This window comes from Dendrobates tinctorius, unplaced genomic scaffold (genome assembly GCF_039654945.1).
Source record: "Dendrobates tinctorius isolate UK_male_01 unplaced genomic scaffold, ASM3965494v1 ptg000165l, whole genome shotgun sequence".
Lineage (NCBI taxonomy): Eukaryota > Metazoa > Chordata > Amphibia > Anura > Dendrobatidae > Dendrobates > Dendrobates tinctorius.
In genome coordinates, this window is record NW_027361832.1 from 10726868 (window position 1) to 10746855 (window position 19988).

Genomic DNA, 19988 nt, shown 5'->3' on the forward strand with positions numbered 1-19988 from the left:
GAGATTTTTGTTTTTCTAAGAAGTTTTCACTGATCCACTTGAAGCTTTTCCAAGATCTCAATTCCTTATCATTTAGAGTTTCTTCAAACACATCTCTCATAAGCTCTCTAATCTGAGGATCAACAAATACCACTTCCTTCAGTTTTGCTGGTGAAATGCTGGAGAATTTCTGTGAGATGTACTGGAACCCTTGTGAATTTGTATTTACCATGGCTTTCACACAGTTTTTAATCAATCCCAACTTTATATAGTGTAAGGGGGTGAAATAATACTACTTCCTTGCTCTGCCTCCCTCATTAGTTCTTAATGTTTTGTGTTGTAGGGTAACTGCTGCTACGCTATGTATTTTTAAGTAATCCAGTGGTACTGCTACATGTCGTCATGTATTACCACCCAGAATCAATGGTATTGCCACACTTTTATATGTGTTACCATTTCCTGTAAATGTGTTGTGTACCATTGTACAATACTATATTTTAGATAGGGAAAGTGTAGTGCACACTTTGGACACTAGAGGGGGCACTTTAGTACATAGAGTTCTTAGCAAGATAGGGTTAAGTGTAGGAGGGGCTTCCGGGAGGTAAGGCTAGGCTAGAAGGAAATTAGTTCAGACGGGGCCAGGGTGCCCAAAGTGTCCACATGGGCTATAGGCCCAGGACGGCTCGGCAGCCATGCAACGTTAATGTTGTGAGTTCATTTTCCCCTTCACCGTCATTGTCTGATGAACTCCCTCTTCTGGTGAAGGAAGGTAGTGAGGCTGATTACCAAACACCTGATCTGGTAGATGATGACTGGGTAACAGGAAATTCTGACTGGATATAAGGCAGCCGACGTCCTTCTGAGTCGCTGGTGATTTCTCTGCTGGATTCTTGGAGACCAGTCTGATTCCTGCTTCCCAAAGATAAGTTTTTGCTCTGCTATTGAACTTATTAGTTTTGTTTTGTTTTCCTTGTTTTTTGGAGTTCAGCCATCCCCGGTCGGGGGTGTGCTGAGTTCCATTTTTGTCTCTGATCAGTTTGTCTCTTTGCTCTGTCTTCAGAATATACCTGAGTGCTGATATAGTCTTTTTGAAGTCCTAGCGACTTCAGGGCCTGTTTTTCCTATCAGACGGTTGAGACATTTTTTGGTAGGGTTTTTTACGGATTGCAGACAGCAGCTTTTCTATCCTGTCCTTTTTAGTTAGCTTTGGCCCCATCGTTTGCTCAACCTATCTTTCTATCTGTGTTAGTGTTTTCATCTTGCTTCACCGTCATTATATGTTGGGGGCTGCCTATTGCTTTGGGGTCTGCTCTGGGGCAGTTTAGATTTCCCCTTTCTTTCTTTAGGCCTATTTAGTTCTCCGGCTGTGATCGAGGGGTCTAGGGCATCGTAGGAACCCCCCACGGCTACTGTTAGTTGTTGTGGATAGGATCAGGGGTCTGCAATCCGATAGCTTCCAACCTCTCCGGTTTTCTGGACTTAGCTTTTATTTTTGTTTTTTCCTCCTTCGGTGACTCATTCATAACAGTTAATTAGTGAAAGTCCCTGTTATCCACAGCTATTGGACATTAGTACAGTGAGCCAGAACAGCAGATAAGATGTGGTGACTCATTGCCTGGGTGGACGCTCTTAGGACTGGAGTCGGACGGAGTGAGGAACAGAAGGATGCTGCAGCTTCACAAGGAGCAGTACAGATGTGTCGGATGATTTTCCAGAGGCAACTAAGCCAGGTGGCTGATGATCTCGAGTCTGGGTTGAAACAGGCAGAGGGAATTGTCATCATGGCAAGGTTAGGCTAGGAGGAAGCTGGAAAGCAGTCTAAGACTGTCCAGTCCAGGTGCATGCTGTGTGGAAGTGCCAGCAAAGTAGGGAATGCTGAGGAAGCATGAAAAGAAGGATATGTCAGAAATGATGTGCCAACTGTGGATATGCTGTGTGAAGTTGTCATTAAAGAAACCGTTCAAGTTACCATGGACTGTGTCTCAGTTACAGGGAGTCGCCTTAGAGGGGGCATCGCCACTTGGGAAGTGCCCGGAGGGACCCGAACCTGGAGATGCAGGTAAGCCAAATAGTGGACTTTATTTTCTGCGAGGGGAGGCCAGGACACTAAAGCCCAGGTGTCCTCGGCTAAGATTACAGCCATGGCCAAACCTTGTAGTGGAGAAAGAAATATTTTTGTTGGAGCAACTAAAGGATTATGCTGAACATTGTCGCTACCTGAAGCATAGCCATAGATGTTTCTCTGTCCCCAATTACGATGAACATAATGCTCTACTGTAGTTCTATTGTCCCATAAACACAAGAAGCAACAATATTTTGTGAAACCTCCTTGCATTCCCATTAGCAGACCAATCACTTTCAAATCTCCACAGATATTCCATTGATGATACTTATATTGTATAGCATCCAAAACAACTGACAGATTTCCATAGCTTTCCTTTAGATGACATGAGTGAGCAATAGTGATTGATGGTTTCATATTTCCATTGTGAAGCAACACTGCTTTAAAACTTCTCTGGGATGAGTCAATAAACAATCGCCAATCTGTAAAAAATTACTCTTGAGTCAGTTCTTCAAAGAGGCCATTCACACTGTTACAGTAAACCATTGGTCCATCAACTGTGAAAAATTGTGTTAAAGGGAATCTGTCACCCATTTTTAGTGATATCATGTAAAGATATCACTCAATTGTGCGTCCCATAAAGATTCTATTAGGACTTTTGATTCCCCCTGACCCAGCACCTTTGATGCATAAATACCTTTTTTATCTTGGTTGAGATGTATGGAAATCGTGGCGGTCCGGTCCGATGAGCGGGGCTTATTCGCCTTCTTCCCCCCTCCTTGGCTTGCTGAACATAATCTTCATCTGTGAATATCACAGATGCCGTAGTTTTCCGCGCTTGCGCATTGAAAAGGCCTCCGGCGCTTGCACAGTATGCTTTGCCCAACTGTGGGCAAAGCATATAATCGGTACTGCGCATGCGCCAGTAATTTTCAGCGCGGTCTATGCCCCGGAAGTCTTCACATGCAGGACACACTTCCGGGGCATAGACCGCGCTGAAAAATAGAGGCCTGTCTCTTGTCAGAGTCTCACATATCAGTCCTTGCTGCCATCACCATCCTTTTCTGACTGACTCAAATCTTACCACCGCATAAGAGTTAGCTCCTCCCCATAAAATGTGACTTTCTGAGAAGCATTGGTTGACTACACTGTCACTACTCCTTCCCATAAAACTCACTAAAACCTTTACTGATGTTGTCCCTGTAAGAAAATTCACAATTAAGTAAGACAGTCAAAGAAATGGGAATAACATACACATACATCGAATATGCAGAAATAATGTAATAACAAAAACACTTCTATCTCAGAAACTTCATGTGATAGAGCAAAACTAAGCATATTTTTGGAATCAGCACACCAAACTCCATAAAACAGACATATTACCGTTGCTGATGTTTTTTTAGGTTGACCAGTGTTTTATGTGATTAGACTTTATTGTTCGTTTCGATGCTATTACAGCGACACCAGATTTTTATCAATTTTTTTTATTTTTGGCTGCTGTCATACACTAAAAAACACTTTTTTTTTTACAAAACAAAGTTTTTGCATCGTCATATCTTGAGAGCTATAATTTTTCAATATTTTCTATATTTCTTCCGCTGGGGTCATGTGAGGGCTTGTTCTTTGTGGAACGAGTTGATGTTTTTATTGGTACCATTATTGGGCACATAACATAGTTTGATCACTTTCTGATTTTTGGGAGGCAGAATGAAAAAAAAAATAGCAATTCAGAAAGTTTTTTTTTCATGTCGATCACTGGTTAAAGTGATAAGGCAGCTTTATTCTTAGGATCAGAATGATTACAGCGATACCGCCTTTACAGAATTATTATCTTTTTTTAAAATATCATTGCTATACTCTGAAAGCTATAAGTTTTTTATTTCTTCGCTGATGGAGCTGTATGGTGGCTTGGTTTTTGAGGGACAAGATGACATGTTCAGCGATACCAATTTTATTTACATTTGTCTTTTTAATCTCGTTTTATTCCACTTTTTGTTTGTCAGTTTGATGATAAAGCATAGATTCTTAACATGGTTTTTTAATTTTTTTGACGTTGACTGAAGGGGTTAACTAGTGTGAATTTAATAGGTCGGGTCCTTCTGGACTTGGCGATACCAAATAAGACTGCTTTTTTTTGTTTTTACATAAATATTCGTATTTGTAGTATTCGTATTGACGATTATAACATCCCCCTTTTTTAAAACAAATATTATCCCCTGATTATCCCCTGAGAGCCCTACACAGTGGGCATTATTATTTTTATTTTTTTAATTGGGACTATTGGGGGATAATTACTTTTTACGGGGCTGTTGGTATTTTAAGGTCAGTGTCATGGGTACCTAGTACTTTAATTGGGCACTTGGAGCCTTATAACATTCAAAAGACCATACAAAACATTATTATTGTCCAGAAGAAAAAAGGGGCCTAATTACTTTCTAGGTAGCACAGTAGAGACATTATTACTTTCAATGGGGCAATATTATTTTTGCATGTCCTATCTACAGTATCTGGCACACTATCTATGTAGAACTTTAAGAGGAAGGGAGTAATTTTAATAGTGACATAATTTTTTTTATTATTATGGTCACTGTTTTGCCCAGAATTGAGTATAGCACTAGGATGGTGAATTTGTGCAGTTTAAATTTGTGCCTTTCTATTAAACTCTGCAAATGAGTCGTGTCTGGAAGAACTTGTCATGGCGGTCTGGACCAGATGGAGAAGACAAGAAAAGTGAGCGATCCCAATCATAAGGAACGTCACCTGTAAGTCACCATACCGTATATACCTATACTGTAATCTTTTATATAGTTGGCAAAACTAGTATTACCCCTATAGGGTCACTGTATGGGGGTAATAGCAGTCATTTCAATAGTAGAAATGATGTACTGTGGTATTAGTGATCTTTGTACAGTGTGTGTAGGTCTGTAAGGTATGGTAATATCATGTGTTCACTATGTACAGGTAATGGTAGTGATCATCATCTAGCAATTTTATTTGGGCCTTGTACAGTGGTAATTTTGTTAATATTGCGCTTTGTGTAGTGTGTTTTACTATGTAGGTAATATTTAGTTCTGGTATACATACATTTTCTTTTAAATAGGACTTTTCACCAAATTTTTCATGTTGAACTTGACATACAATTATAATAGTGACCACAGAGCAGAATAAAACTTTCATTTCTTATTTCACCTCTCTGTTACGGATCAATTAGCAATCAAAGTATTTAGCACCTAATGAGTTAACTTTTTTAAGTCCAAGTGGATGTTATCAGATTTTTTTTTAATGGGAGTGTCTACTTCTTCTCCCTGTATGAGTTGCCCAATTATAAGCAGGCAACAACAAAAGAAAAAAAGAACGCAGCCCCATACTAGCTTAGGTTTCTTGGTGCGTGAGATGTAAGGATATAGCTTTGGTCTACTGGTCTAACCTCCTGTATGAATAGAAAGAGCTGGGAGAAGAGCACAGATCACTCACACCTTTCAGTTAAGGTCCCTATAGGGGAAGAGGCAGCACAACAAAAAAATTTGATGAGAGATCCTCTTTAAATGGAAAAATAGTGTGGGGGGAGAGGAGATATCGATGTGCATGGGGAGAAAAATACTTTGGGGCTTGCACCCCTGTTCTTTTAAGACCCTAACAATGTCCTTGCCTGATCTATAAAAAAAACTATTATTTCACCCATACATTAAACATTCAAAAAAAAAAATTGAAATGTCAGAACTTCCATTTTTCAGTCACTGCACTTTTAAAAAAGTACAACAAAGAGCAAATAAAATTTCATATGTAGCCCAAAATAGTATCACTAGAAGTATCTGCTCAGAACACAAAAAACTAGTCCTTACCCAGCTCCATAGACAGAAAAATAAAGAAAACTAGTTCTCAGAAAATGGCAACACAAACACATTTTCCACGCCAAAATCATACAGACCTGTAGCATCACATTGCCATAATTTGTACTGCAGAATAAATGCCGAACCCCCTCTAAAAAAACAATAATGAAATGATATGGTTTTTTTTCAATGTATTTCCCCATTTTTCAGTAAATTATGAATTGAATGGTGTCATTCAAAACCCAATTCTTCCTACAAAAAACAAGCCCTCATATGGCTATGCAGACAGAAAAATAAAAAAGTTATGTCTCTTGGAACCAGGGAACATAAAAATGAAAGCGCAAAAATGAAAAATGTTCTCCACTGCCAATCTGAGAGCAGCAAAACGTAGAGAAAAAGACCCCGATGCCTGTGATGTGTCACTCACTAGGTGCTAGCTATGGTTTTGATAAAATCACTGTCTTGTCAGTAGGAGATTCTCACTAGAGGACTAGTAAACCTACTGCCGTGTAGTCCTCCACATTCATGAGCTCTGTATAATCCCGCCCCCCTGGAATGATTAGCAGCTTTCTGCCTATGCACAGGGCACACAGAAAACTGCCAATCAGTATTGTGGGCGGGACTATACAGGGCTCAACTTTCAGAGAACTGCTAGATCGGCAGCAGAGAAAACTGTAATTGTATCAAAACTACAGCAAGCAACCCAATAAGTGACACATTGCTGGAATCAGTATCTTTGCCTCTGCTTTTAGATGGGGTAAAAAAAATCCTGGTAACAGATTCTCTTTAAATGGTTAAATGAGAAATGCCTCCAATCTGTACACATGCATTAATATTCATCATCAAATATCAAATATATGCAATTTTTGTGTTTTTGTAAGCAGAAGCTGCAGCGATAACATCTTCTCTGGTTATTTTCACTGTACACCCAGAACGCAAGCAGAGGAATCTCACCTTATGATAACCCCTCATGTAATGACTTCACCTCCGCACACTGCAGAGCAAACTGCAAATAGTCAATAATTTAGGATTTAGCAGACCCTGGAGGGGACAGGGCTCATGTCCTGAGGGTGATGTGTGTAGCACACAGTCGACAGGTACATGTACTCTACAATGGTCATTAGACTTGGCAGATGGGCCCGACTAATGGCTGACAGCAGAGATGGTTGCAGGGGGAATTACTGTGATGAGAATGTGCAGAATTAGGCACTGGGGTATCAATGTGGAAGCTTTTATGACTTTTCTATTTGACATCCACTGTACAAAGAAAGAAAGCAACCAGCAAAGTCAGATATTCCAGTAAAAAACTAAATATTGATATTCTTTAACCCCTTAGCGACCGCCGATACGCCTTTTAACGGCCGTATTTAACTGTACTAAAACCACAGTGCCGCTAATTCACGGCGCTGTGGAGAAAGTGAATAGCGCCCCCGGGTGTCGGATTTTCTCCGGGGTCTCGGCTGCCGGGGGTAGCCGAGACCCCAGAGAATATGAATCGGTCGGTTTTTACCGACCCCGCTTTTGTGATCGCCGTTATTAACCCTATAACAGCGACCGGAAAAAAAAAAAGCAGCGATTTTACATTTAATTTCTCTTTCCTCTGATGTGATCGCACATCAGAGGAGAGAGAAAGAGGGTCCCTGATCCCCCCGGTACCTCTCCGTGGTCCTCTGTCCCCTCCCGGTGGTCCTGCGTCCCACCGACGTCCTCCGGTGGGCGCCGCCATCTTGGATCCGGGGAAAATGGCGGGCGCAACGTGAATGTAGGTGGATTGTCACCCTTGACACCGTCACACCCAAGGGACTTAATGAAAAACTTACTTTTGTCCCTTTTCTTTAGAAATAATTCCCCCTTTTTTTGCCTTTCCACCCATCTCTGTCTTAGTCTTTGTGGCAGCGTCCGTTTATATATATATATATATATATATATATGCATTTGTATGTATATAATATACGTCTAAAGAATGAATTTGTATCATCGTCCCACGTTTTTATACTGTATATTTTTAATTTTGTCATGTCTTTTAGTTTTTCCTTTATAGTTTTTGTCTTGCCGGATCTTGACTCTTTGGAACCTATGTTGGTTATGATGCCCCATTATCCTATGCTGGGATAATTCCTGGATGTGGGACATTATTGAATATCGAATAGAACCAAGGGATTCCGTCCAATTGGATGAGAAGATTTTCTGATGATTTATTATCTTTATTATTATTATTTTTTTATTTTTTTCTTCTTATTATTATTTTTTTATTTTTTTGTTATTCTTTCTGCCCATATATACATATATTTTTTATCTTTTATCTTTTATGTATATATATATATATTCTTTTATGTATTGTCTTTTGTTTGTATTATTTTTATATATTTGTCACTGACTTCTGTATACTTTAGTATTGTAATATCCTATGACGAGAACATAGGTTCGCACTTTGTCACTTTGAGGACGCACTTTTGCACTTTACATCACTCTCTGAGATACCACTAACGCTGTACCGTTATTTGCATTACTCCTTTGCGCTTCACTTAGCATTGGATCACTATAACTTCTTTCTTCTTGTGTATATGGGCTGATTTCTATCTCTTCCAAGATGGTTGCCGCCATGGTCTTCAGTAAAATGGCGGTTGTGGCGCGCACGCGCGCTTTGCCTCACGCCCCTCCCACTCTCCTCCGTGGCTATCTGGATTAGCTTGGCACGCATGTGTATGACGTCAGCAGGTGGATTTCCACCTACATGCGCGCCGTCTACTGACGGCCACGGGGGTGGGAGGTAATGTTCTTGGCGGGTGACGTCATTGGCGCGTGCGCCCAATACTCCGGCATTGATTGATGACACTATATAAGTATTAAGGATATGGCACTTATGTGTACCCCTTTTGAGAAAGCATTCAACGTGAAACGTGCGTCAGGGGGTCACAGAGGGGCACATTGGCACACTGGCGATCATGGGTAAGTGACACTATTTAGATACTGAAGGGCATTTGATTTGCTTAATGCTCTAGACAATATCAATTACACCTTGTATGGGTACTTTTCCCGGGACTTATCATGTTGTACCATATTGTCGCTTTATACACCTTATAACCCTTGGTCACAGGATCACCATGTGTACTTCTGTTTTGGCCTTAGTATTCCTCCTTTTCCTTTTTACTATATAAGCCATTATTGGTATGTATACTTTTTGTATTGTCAACTATTTGAATCAATAAATTAATGTTTTTTATTGGATGGTGTTCTCTGCTCCGTTTTTTCTGTGTCTATTCCTAATGGGAGCATTTCCATTCTCTATTGCTGTTAGGCCTTGGCCTTACTTTTTGGATTGAAGTTATTTTCTTCAGCATTTATTATAGTTTACATATGCTTATTTTTGACTATTTTTTGTTTTCATATGTGATTTCTGTGTGTTCACAGCTACTAGTCATAAGCAAATGGATTACCGTGCTCGAGACCAAACGTGGTTGTCTCAACTTCAGGAGGTTTTTAAGGAGGATACTGCTGGTACTTTTAATTCGAATGGTGGTGATGCAAAGGAACAAATTGCTAAGCTTAGGATGCTGCTGCACAGACGGACGAGATTGTGGTGGAACAAGGCTTCTTTGGGGCAATATCTTACCCGTGCTCTAATTCCAAGAGGTTTACGGGTGCAAATTTTTCCTGCATTTTCAGTTGAGGATCTCACTTTCAAAAAAGAATGGGAAGAGACTGCTAATAAGTGTTCTCAGGGCTTTATGGAACTGTTGGTTAGATTGGATGAAAGAAAATTGGGAGAATTGGAAAAGGAGATTGATGTTATTCAAATCTCTTTAAAAGATACTCTAACTGTTGATACTTTGGACAAATTAAATGGAGATCTTGAGAAGGACCTGACAAAATGGGAACAGGAAATATGTGCTGTTAAGTCCAAAAAACTACAGAGAGATTATTCAGACTCTCTGGAAAATAAAGTATATAGATGGAAGAATAGGATAACTAGGGCGAAATCCATCCCTCAATCACGTTCTGGTTCATTATCATCTTTTACTTCGGCTGACGAAGTTAGTGTTAAATCTGATCAGACAAAGACCTCTGGGACTGATAATCCCAGGACCACAGTATCTACCAGAGTCACTAGAGGGCGTCATACCAATAAAAGAAGGCAATATATATCGCCCACCTACGAACGCAAGGTTAAAAATTCTAGACTGCAGGTAATAAATTTGTCTTCACATACTCTTTCTGAGACACAGTTGGAGGTGTTGCAGTTGGGCTTGAATTTTGTCCCTAATAATGGCTTTGATTTTTTCACAGTCTTGAAAGACTTACACTTATTCTGTCGCAAATTGATCCTACGAAAATTACACCATCGTGTTGATGGTGATTTAAATGCAGTGGCACAACAAGCAGTTGCCGATCTGGAGGATCTTTTGAAAGAACAACAACCTGACAGTGTAGGTATTGGTATCGTACCGCGTTCAATCATGCCACGCTCACTCACGTTTCCTCCCTTGTCACTATGTCCACAGGTGGAGATCTTTTGTAAATTGGTCACTGAAGACCTGCGAAGGATATCAGGGAATATATGTAGGGACAACCTGACTGCATTGCAGAGACAAGCCCTGAGAGAGCTGCAATGCCTTGATTCTGTGGTCATAAAGCCTGCTGACAAGGGAGGGAACGTGGTGATCTGGCCGACAGAAAAGTACGAAAGAGAGGCATTTCGCCAGCTTAGGGACAAACAAACCTATCGCATTTTGCCTAGCAACCCCACTGCGTCTTTCTCTTTGGAGTTGAGGGCTATTCTAGATCATGCTGATGAGTCAGGTATCGTACCGAGGAGGATTTTGGACGCCCTTGTGCCTAAATATCCCAAGGTACCTACCTTTTATTTACTTCCAAAGGTGCACAAGGACGTTCGAAATCCTCCCGGAAGACCCATTGTCTCTGGCATAGGGGGGTTGAGCGAAAACATTTGTAAGTTTATTGACCACCACTTGAAACCTTTAGTCGAGACGCTCCCCTCCTATGTCAGGGATACCACTGATGTTTTAACCAAAGTTGATGGGTTGTTTCTAGGGGTAGACATGCTCTTAGTAACTATTGACATAGAGTCATTATATACCTCTATTAGACACAGCGATGGCCTTCGGGCGGTCCGCTTCTTTCTTGAGACTGCCAACTGGGATGGCCATTTTTCTGATTTTGTTCTAGATTTATTGGAGTTTGCTTTGACCAAAAATTTTTTTGTTTTCAAAGACAAATTTTATTTACAGTTCAGGGGACTGCAATGGACGCGGCGTGTGCCCCGGCCTATGCAAACCTGTTTCTTGGTTTTTGGGAGAGGCAGGTTTTTTGTGGGGATGGGGCACATGCCGCGGACCAGGTGGTGGGCTGGTTTCGCTACATCGATGATGTATTGATGATATGGAGGGTTGACGAGACCAGCCTATCCAAATTCATGCAGTCCCTTAGTGTGAACCCATTCAATCTTAGATTTTCATTGAATTATCATGCGAAATGTATTGATTTTTTGGACATTAAATTGTGTGTGGCAGAGAACGGGTCTATTGAGACCGATTTACATCGCAAGGAAACGGCAGTGAACTCTCTTTTACATGCCTCCTCGGCACATAATTTCTCTGTGATTAAAGCCATCCCAGTTGGACAATTCTTAAGAAACAGGCGGACCTGCTCGACTATGGCCCGCTTTGAACAGCAATCTACCCGCCTTATTGAACGGTTTCGTGATAGAGGTTATAGTAATCGCTGTATTAGAGAGGGCTACAGACGTGCCAAGCGTACCAAAAGAGAGGAACTTCTTGTATCTTCACCTAGGAAAGTTTCGACTGATTCCAAGGAAGTGAGATTTATCTCAACTTCTAATTGTCGCTGGGATCAGATTCGTGATGTATTAATCAAACATTGGCCAGTCCTACATACGGACAAGTTTTTGGCCAGGAATTTACCGCAGCGTCCTTTGATGGTACAACGCAGGGGGAGGAACCTGAAAGACCATCTGGTCAAAAGTCATTATACAACTAAATCACAGTTCATTTTTAATATGAGTAATCCTAGGGTCGGGTGCTTCCCCTGTGGCGCATGTGTCGCGTGTCCCAATATCCTTAGGAGTGGGACCTTTAGTACATCTGATGGGAGCAGGGAGTACAAAATACGTGATTACATTTCATGTAATACAACTCATGTAATATATTATGCAACATGCCCCTGCTCCCTGATCTATGTAGGTCTCACTTCGAGGGAGTGAAAGGTACGGACGAGCGAACATGTCCGCGATATCGTTGCCGCAAGGGACGCTGCGGACTCCACTTTGCTTAAGACCCTACCGAGACATTTTTTGTTATGTCATGGTTCTGACCCCAGTGGCCTTAAGGTGAGGGGCATTGATAGGGTCCATGGCGGTGTCAGGGGTGGCAATTTGGTCCGCCTTCTGGCACAACGTGAATGTAGGTGGATTGTCACCCTTGACACCGTCACACCCAAGGGACTTAATGAAAAACTTACTTTTGTCCCTTTTCTTTAGAAATAATTCCCCCTTTTTTTGCCTTTCCACCCATCTCTGTCTTAGTCTTTGTGGCAGCGTCCGTTTATATATATATATATATATATATATATGCATTTGTATGTCTATAATATACGTCTAAAGAATGAATTTGTATCATCGTCCCACGTTTTTATACTGTATATTTTTAATTTTGTCATGTCTTTTAGTTTTTCCTTTATAGTTTTTGTCTTGCCGGATCTTGACTCTTTGGAACCTATGTTGGTTATGATGCCCCATTATCCTATGCTGGGATAATTCCTGGATGTGGGACATTATTGAATATCGAATAGAACCAAGGGATTCCGTCCAATTGGATGAGAAGATTTTCTGATGATTTATTATCTTTATTATTTTTTTCTTATTATTATTTTTTTCTTTTTTTGTTATTCTTTCTGCCCATATATACATATATTTTTTATCTTTTATTTTTTATGTATATATATATATACAGTGGGGAAAAAAAGTATTTAGTCAGTCAGCAATAGTGCAAGTTCCACCACTTAAAAAGATGAGAGGCGTCTGTAATTTACATCATAGGTAGACCTCAACTATGGGAGACAAACTGAGAAAAAAAAATCCAGAAAATCACATTGTCTGTTTTTTTTTCATTTTATTTGCATATTATGGTGGAAAATAAGTATTTGGTCAGAAACAAAATTTCATCTCAATACTTTGTGATATATCCTTTGTTGGCAATGACAGAGGTCAAACGTTTTCTGTAAGTCTTCACAAGGTTGCCACACACTGTTGTTGGTATGTTGGCCCATTCCTCCATGCAGATCTCCTCTAGAGCAGTGATGTTTTTGGCTTTTCGCTTGGCAACACGGACTTTCAACTCCCTCCAAAGGTTTTCTATAGGGTTGAGATCTGGAGACTGGCTAGGTCACGCCAGGACCTTGAAATGCTTCTTACGAAGCCACTCCTTCGTTGCCCTGGCGGTGTGCTTTGGATCATTGTCATGTTGAAAGACCCAGCCACGTTTCATCTTCAATGCCCTTGCTGATGGAAGGAGGTTTGCACTCAAAATCTCACGATACATGGCCCCATTCATTCTTTCATGTACCCGGATCAGTCGTCCTGGCCCCTTTGCAGAGAAACAGCCCCAAAGCATGATGTTTCCACCACCATGCTTTACAGTAGGTATGGTGTTTGATGGATGCAACTCAGTATTCTTTTTCCTCCAAACACGACAAGTTGTGTTTCTACCAAACAGTTCCAGTTTGGTTTCATCAGACCATAGGACATTCTCCCAAAACTCCTCTGGATCATCCAAATGCTCTCTAGCAAACTTCAGACGGGCCCGGACATGTACAGGCTTAAGCAGTGGGACACGTCTGGCACTGCAGGATCTGAGTCCATGGTGGCGTAGTGTGTTACTTATGGTAGGCCTTGTTACATTGGTCCCAGCTCTCTGCAGTTCATTCACTAGGTCCCCCCGCGTGGTTCTGGGATTTTTGCTCACCATTCTTGTGATCATTCTGACCCCACGGGGTGGGATTTTGCATGGAGCACCAGATCGAGGGAGATTATCAGTGGTCTTGTATGTCTTCCATTTTCTAATTATTGCTCCCACAGTTGATTTCTTCACTCCAAGCTGATTGGCTATTGCAGATTCAGTCTTCCCAGCCTGGTGCAGGGCTACAATTTTGTTTCTGGTGTCCTTTGACAGCTCTTTGGTCTTCACCATAGTGGAGTTTGGAGTCAGACTGTTTGAGGGTGTGCACAGGTGTCTTTTTATACTGATAACAAGTTTAAACAGGTGCCATTACTACAGGTAATGAGTGGAGGAAAGAGGAGACTCTTAAAGAAGAAGTTACAGGTCTGTGAGAGCCAGAAATCTTGATTGCTTGTTTCTGACCAAATACTTATTTTCCACCATAATATGCAAATAAAATGAAAAAAAAACAGACAATGTGATTTTCTGGATTTTTTTTTCTCAGTTTGTCTCCCATAGTTGAGGTCTACCTATGATGTAAATTACAGACGCCTCTCATCTTTTTAAGTGGTGGAACTTGCACTATTGCTGACTGACTAAATTCTTTTTTCCCCACTGTATATTCTTTTATGTATTGTCTTTTGTTTGTATTATTTTTATATATTTTTATATATTTGTCACTGACTTCTGTATACTTTAGTATTGTAATATCCTATGACGAGAACATAGGTTCGCACTTTGGCACGCATGTGTATGACGTCAGCAGGTGGATTTCCACCTACATGCGCGCCGTCTACTGATGGCCACGGGGGTGGGAGGTAATGTTCTTGGCGGGTGACGTCATTGGCGCGTACGCCCGATACTCCGGCATTGATTGATGACACTATATAAGTATTAAGGATATGGCACTTATGTGTACCCCTTTTGAGAAAGCATTCAACGCGAAACACGCCTCAGGGGGTCACAGAGGGGCACATTGGCACACTGGCAATCATGGGTAAGTGACACTATTTAGATACTGAAGGGCATTTGATATGCTTAATGCTCTAGACAATATCAATTACACCTTGTATGGGTACTTTGCCCGGGACTTATCATGTTGTACCATATTGTCGCTTTATACACCTTATAACCCTTGGTCACAGGATCACCATGTGTACCTCTGTTTTGGCCTTAGTATTCCTCCTTTTCCTTTTTACTATATAAGCCATTATTGGTATGTATACTTTTTGTATTGTCAACTATTTGAATCAATAAATTAATGTTTTTTATTCGATGGTGCTCTCTGCTCCGTTTTTTCTGTGTAAGTTCCTTAATGGGTCTAGTTTCCAAAATGGGGTCACTTGTTGGAGGTTTGGAGACCTGGTCATTAAGCTGCAAACTGGCTCTGTCGCTAAGGGGTTAAATATACGAGTTCGCAACCAAGACTATAAATGATTTTGACATTTAACTACATTGTTAACAATAAGTTGCCTATGTCCCATTTACCATTTGACTCCAAAGACCTCATTATGAAAGACAAAGAGTCCGTTCCATCATTTGCAATTTTTTTTTAACATCGCTTTTCTTTTCTTGTCTTGTGGTATTTGTTGATGTTTTCATATTCTTCAAAATGGTGCCTGCGGTTCATGGATTATTGCAAATTAAAAAAAAATACTCTTATTTTTTGCCTTTAACCTAATATGTAACTTTTTGGAGGAAAAAGTCGCATGTTCCGCGAAAATGTGGCTAAATATCTGGTGTACATAAAATTACTCTAGCCTGGGGACCAGAGTACATATTTTTTAAAAAGTTGCAATTGATAAATAGCCTGAAAACATCTGAAAACCTCAAATTCCACCAATAATGGCAAGCATGAAAAAAGGGTTGATCACATATATAAAGTAGACTTTTACAAAAAATTTAAAGAATGAGGTGTAAATGAAAAACAGGCAAAAAACAGCAAAAAAATGGCATAAATACAACAATAAATCTGGCTCAAAATGACCACATGTAGCGTAAATGCTGCATTTTTTCTACTGCTTTTTTTTTCTGCAGATGTAACCATATGATGCAATAACAATCTTATCTGATTATTATATGTTTGCTGCATTTCTTTTGTGTGTTCCCCCCATATTTAGGCTGTGTTCACACACACAGCATTTTTTTAGCGGTATTTTTAGCGGTTTTTCCAATAGAACCGCTATAAAACCGCTAATAATAAGCTTCCCATTAATTTCTATGCATTTTGCACTTTTTGTGCATACTGATGTGTTTTTACCGCGAAAAAACGCATCGCGGTAAAAAAACGCAGCATGCTCATTAACTTCGTGGATTTTTCCACGTTTCTGGCTGTTTCTATACGTTTTGAAAACGTGTGGAAAAAACGCATAAAAACCGCACGTTTTCTGCGCAGAAAAAAACGTGCGGTTTCTGGGAAGGAAGTCAGGTTTTTCAGCAGAAATTTTCTGCTGCGTGTGCACTTAACCTTAATGTGTTTTTAGCGCAGATGTGAAGCTATGTTTTTAATGCTACAGAAAAGCTTTGATTCTGCATTTAAAAATGCAACAGCATTTTTCCTTTAGGCATTTTTTTCAGAAGAAGACTACAGAGAAAAAATACATAAAAACAGCATAGTTCAGCAGGATTTTTAGATGCAAACACAACGGAGATTTAAGCCCTATAACCCCCAAGCATGTTTGCGTCTTCATGATCAGGCTAAAGTTTACAATTCTGACGCTTTAGGAGGTAATAACTCTGGAACGCTTCAAAGGATCCCACTGATTGGGAGACTGTTTTTTAGTGACATATTGCACTTCATGATAATGGTAAATTTTTTTCGATATGACTTGTGTTTATTTGTGAAAAATTCGGAAAATTGGTGAAAAGTTTGAAAATTTTGCAATTTTCAAACTTTTTTGTGCCCTTATATCAGAGAGTTATGCCACACAAAATAGTTCATAAATAACATTTACTACATGTCTACATTACATCAGAACAATTTTTGAAACATTATCTTTACAAAACCATTTTTGTAGGGACCACATCTCATTTGAAAAGACTTTGAGGGGCCAATATGACAGAAAATACCAAAACATGACATCATTCTAAAAACTGCACCCCTCAAAGAATTTAATGGAATGTGGAAGGAAAAAAATTAACCTTTAACTTTTTTCACAAACATTTTACTTTAGACCCAAATTTATTTATTTTCACAAGGGAAACAGGAGAAAATGGACCCCTGTTGTTGTGCAATTTCTCCTGAGCATGCTGATACCCCCCATTGTGGGGAAAACATACTATTTTGATTACACCAGGGCTCGGAAGGCAAGGAGCACTGTTTGACTTTTTGAACACAAAATTGTTTGGAATCAAAAGTGGACACCATGTCCCCTTTGGAGAGCACCTAAAGTGCCTAAACAGTGTAAACTCCCCACAATTGACCCAATTTTGGAAACTAGAACCCTCAAGGAACTTATTTAGATTTGTGGTGAGCACCTTGAACCCCCAGGTACTTCATTGAAATTTGTAATGTTGAGCCGTAAAAACAAAAAATCTAATTTTTTACACAAAAATGTTCGTTTAGCCTCAATTTTTATTTTCATAAGGGTAACAGGAAAAATGGACACTAAAATTGTTGTGCAATTTCTACTGAGTACGATAATATCTCACATGTGGGGGGAAAAGTACTGTTTGGGCGCACAGCAGGGCTTGGAGGGAAGGAGCAGTGTTTCACTTTTTGAACTCAAAATTTGAGGGAATCATTAGCGGAAACCTTGATGTGCCTAAACAGTGGAAACACTCCAAAAGTGGTGCCATTTTGGAAACTAGACCCCTCAAGGATGTGTCTAGATGTGTGGTTAGCATGTTGAATGCCCAGGTGCTTCACAGAAATTTATGACGTTGAACTGTGAAAAAAAAATCAAATTTTCCCACAAAAAAGTTATTTTAGGCCCAATTTTATTTTCACAAGGGTAACAGGAGAAATTGCACCTTACAATTTGTTGTGCAATTTCTCTTGAATATGCTGACACCCCATATGTGGGGTAAAACTACTGTTTGGCCACACGGTAGGGCTCGGAAGGGAAGGAGCACCATTTGATTTTTTTGAACGCAAAATTTGCTGGAAACATTAGCGAACGCCATGGCCCATTTCGAGAGCCCCTGATGTGCCTAAATAGTGGAAACCTCCCATAAGTGACCCTATTTTGGAAACTAAACCCCTCAAGGAATGTATATAGATGTGTGGTGAGAACTTTGAACCCCAAGTGCTTCACAGAAGTTTATAATGTTAAGCTATGAAAATTAAAAATCACGTTTTTTCCACAAAAAAAGTTATTTTAGCCCCATTTTTTTCTTTTCACAAGGGTAGCAGGAGAAATTGCGCCATACAAATAGTTGTGCAATTTTTACTGAGTATGCCGATACGCCCTAAGTTTGGATGCATGGTAGGGCTCAGAAAAGAAGTGACGTTTTGGAATGCAGACCTTGATGGAATTGTGTGCGGGTGTCATGTGGTGTTTGGAACTGTTACAAGTATATCGTGGCACAACTGTGTTGGTGCACAAAAGAAGGTTCCCACACCAGAATAGATACCAGAAAAAAAATTTTGCCACTCAACTTTTTGTCATAAGTGAAGAGTTTTATTTGCAGTCACATATAAACGGTTCAGCTATAACAGTAGCTGGGAGAGCTCTTAAACCCCTGGGAAGCTCCAATCCCTGTCAGTTATACTTTTGCCTTTGGCCGAGTGTGGTGACCTCTGTGTGCCTGTGCCTGTTCGTTGTTATAGCTTGTTTATATGGTTCTGAACCGGTTCTGTTCCCCGTTGTGAGTTTGCCTGTTCATTCTGTATTACGCTACCCTCCCTGTGTATGACTCGTTCCCTGTGATCTGACTACTCTCTGCTCACCCCTCTTGTACCTTGCAGATATCTCTGTGTATGACTCATTGGCTACGTCCTGACTATCCTCCCTGTCTATGCCCCCTGGTAACTTTGTCTCGCAGTTACCCTGCTAGGAGTTCTCTTGCAGCTCCTAGCTCTCTGGAGTTTAGGCCATGCCCCCAGCAGTCACGTGCTTCAGGTCCTGCTGTTCTGAAGTACGCACCTACTCGGCTGCTGCCCGCTCCACAGGTATCTTTGAGCACAGTTCGCTTTACTCAGGACACGCGCACTGGCTCAGTGAGCAAGTTCAGTGCGGTGTTCCTGACATAGCCGTTTCGTTGGTGGGTGGTGGCGCCGTGTGACCTGGAGAGTACGCGGAATCCACCGCTAGTGTGACAGGCCTGTCACACTTGCGGTGGATTCCGCGTACTCTCCAGGTCACACGACGCCACCACCCACCAACGAAACGGCTATTCATTTAATTACATGTACATGAACAAGGCCATCCATATATTCATACTTGTTCCTGAGGCTGCTTAGCTACATCTGAGTCCATTCCATCCCCATACTAAACGTGGACCTCATAGAAGATTCCACTATTTTCCATTTGCTGTGGACACTGATCTAGCGTCCCCTCTCTCTTAGGTCTCTAGGCATCGTAATCCAGTGTGGATGGCACATTACTTACTCATCACTCCCATTATTACAGTGGCTCCCTATCTTAACGTTCAGCAGTTTAGTGAACAAGAGCAGTCTTGTGTACTGATGAAGGCTTACTGTTACAGCCAAACTGTTTATATGTGACTGCAAATAAAACTCTTCACTTATGACAAAAAGTTGAGTGCCAAAAATTTTTTTCTCATGTGGTGTTTGGAAAGCCCCTGGTGTGCCACAATGGAAAACCCCCACATTTGACCCAATTTTGGAAATTAGATCCCTCAAGGAATTTATCTAGACATGTGGTGAGCACCTTTAACTCCCAGGTGCTTCACAGATTTTTACAATGATAATGTGTGAAAATGAAGAAAAAAATGTTTTTCCGAAAAACTGTTGTTTTAGCCACATTTTTTTTTACATTTTAACAAGGATAACAGAAGAAAATGGACCGCAAAATTTGTTGTGCAATTTTTCCTGAGTATTCACATACCCTATATGTGGTCAAAAACTACTTTTGAGGCCCAGTGCAAAGCTTAGAAGGGAAGAAGAGCCATATTTGAGTTCAGATTTTTCTGGAATGGTTTGAGGGTGCAATATCACATTGTCAGAGGTGCCAGAACAGC